Below are 2,507 nucleotides of genomic sequence, written 5' to 3'. Positions count from 1 at the left end.
TCACAATATTGTCTGGAAGATATTGTTATCTACATTTTGCTCCTAAAGGGCGAACTTAAGGATGCCAACCCTTCATTTTGCCAGGTAAGTCACCAAAACCCACTATTATTATGTGCTATCATCATTTCATAAAAGACTTGTAATACCCAACATCACTGAAGATTTCAACAGCATAAAAGAGTACATTGCCCCTCACAACTGCCTCATAATAAAAGCCGCCAGCATTTCTCAAGAGCTCATTATTTTAAAGGCACTAGGCTAATATATGCTTTAGCTCTTTCAGTTCTGTGAAACCCATGAGGTCGGTACCATTATTATCCCCATTTAAAAGATAAGGAGACTGACAGTCTCCACCGAGAGTCGCCGCGGTTTCCTGCTTCAACAGTGCTTGGACGGAACCCGGCGCTCGTCCCCCACCCAGGCCGGCCGTTCAGAGCCAGCCCTCCGCCATCTCTTCCTCGCGCCCTCGGACCGCTCCAAGGCCCCCGCCGCCGCTCGCCGCCGCCTTTTCTCAGCCGCCGCCATGACGACCGCTTCTCCCACGCAGGTGCACCGGAACTACCACCAGGACTCGGAGGCCGCCATCAACCGCCAGATCAACCTGGAGCTCTACACCTCCTACGTCTACCTGTCCATGTCTTACTACTTTGACCGCGACGATGTGGCTTTGAAGAACTTCGCCAAATATTTTCTTCACCAATCTCATGAGGAGAGGGAACATGCTGAGAAACTGATGAAGCTGCAGAACCAGCGAGGTGGCCGAATCTTCCTTCAGGATATCAAGAAACCAGACCGTGATGATTGGGAGAACGGGCTGAATGCAATGGAGTGTGCATTACATTTGGAAAAGAGCGTGAATCAGTCACTACTGGAACTGCACAAACTGGCCACTGATAAAAGTGACCCCCATTTGTGTGACTTCACTGAGACTCATTACCTGAATGAGCAGGTGAAATCCATCAAAGAATTGGGTGACCACGTAACCAACCTGCGCAAGATGGGGGCTCCCGAATCTGGCATGGCAGAGTATCTCTTTGACAAGCACACCTTGGGAAACAGTGGTAGTGAAAGCTAAGCCTTAGGCTGTCTTCCCATAGCTACAAGGGTGACTTCCCTGGTCACCAAGGCAGTGCATGCATGTTGGGGTTACCTTTACCTTTTCTATAAGTTGTACCAAAACATCTACTTAACTTATTTTCATTTGTACCATTCTTCAAATAAAGTAATTTGGTACCCCCCCCAAAAAAAAGATAAGGAGACTGAGGCTCTGAGACCCACTGGCTAATAAGTGGAGGCTGTAGGATCTGAAGCCACATCCGGTAAACTCTGAAGGCTGTTCTCCAACAGTTGTGCCTCCCCATAACAGTCCCGGGAAGCGATTGCAGTTTGTATTTGGCTAAAAGTTTGATGAGGTGTTTTTTGTTTTGTTTTGTTTAGAATTCTATTATAGGTTCATACCCTTTCCCTCTCAACCCCACCCCAGTTTGTACTTGCACTGGGAAAAGATAATTACAGTCAAGGTGACACACATATTTAAAAGGAAATCAACACATCTGCCTTCCTCCTGCATGAATATGGAAGAGGGATTTCTATCTAACCAGCCCCTTCTCGTTTTCCTTTCCAATGGGAAATGCCAGGAAGCTCTGGAGACCAAAGTGAGCTCGCTGGGAAGGCCCTGGTGCCCCAGGTCCGGTGGGGACCAGGATGTAGTTGGGTTGCTTGCCTCCTGCTCATCCACAGCTTGATCGGCCTCTTCCACACAATGGGAGACCAGGTGCTGCGAGGGTCACATCACTCTACACAGCCCCTTTTCCACCTGACAGGGGATTTAGAACCAGGTTTCCCCTTCCTGAGTTCCAATTCATGTCTGACTTGGCCACCTCCCAGCTTTCTGCTTCCAGAGCACAGCCCTCATGGAGAGCACGCCTGACTTATAAAGCCGAGGGGAAACCTGCTCAGCATTAACCTTCTCTAAGTCCAAATTCAAAACCCGAAGTTGCAGATTTGCAGGGTGGAAGATTAGGGAAGCTGGCATTTTAAAGCTACAGGATAAGGGGAGGCCATAATAATCATGTCTTCCAGTCGTGTTGGGCTTTGTAACTATAATGACTAGTACTTCCTAGGAGCTTTGCAAACATGGTATCACTTAGTCCTCATAGCAACCTACGAGGTTGGTCTCATTCATCACACAAAGGAGAAAACTGAGGCTAAGGGAAGTGAAATGATTTCCTCAAGGTCAGACAGCTGCTAATGGCTGAGCCAAGAACCAAACCTAGACTGTCAGACTCCAAAGCTTAGAACTGTGACTTACTTTGCTCAAGGTCACATCATAGCTGGTAAATGATAGAGCCAAAATTCCAGTTAAAACAAAAATGAGAGAACATGCCCTTCCCAGCAATGTTGTAGAGATTTAAAAATGGTAATACCAAAAATGAGTCAAGATGAGGTGAGATGAGCATTCTTTCAAGCACTCAAACCTCTGCAATTTGATAGTTCCCTTTTGAAAA

General features: G+C 47.1%; 1 pseudogene; it reads left to right on the top strand.

The window, feature by feature from the left end:
• Positions 1-342: 342 nt before the first annotated feature.
• Positions 343-1,209, top strand: LOC112820389 (ferritin heavy chain pseudogene; annotated as a pseudogene).
• Positions 1,210-2,507: the final 1,298 nt, after the last annotated feature.

Source organism: Callorhinus ursinus, unplaced genomic scaffold, assembly GCF_003265705.2.
Source record: "Callorhinus ursinus isolate GAN/ISIS: 27379988/994484 unplaced genomic scaffold, GSC_fseal_2.0 scaffold3, whole genome shotgun sequence".
Lineage (NCBI taxonomy): Eukaryota > Metazoa > Chordata > Mammalia > Carnivora > Otariidae > Callorhinus > Callorhinus ursinus.
Note: the sequence above shows the minus strand (reverse complement) of the source record. Positions and strands in the feature narration are given on the sequence as shown.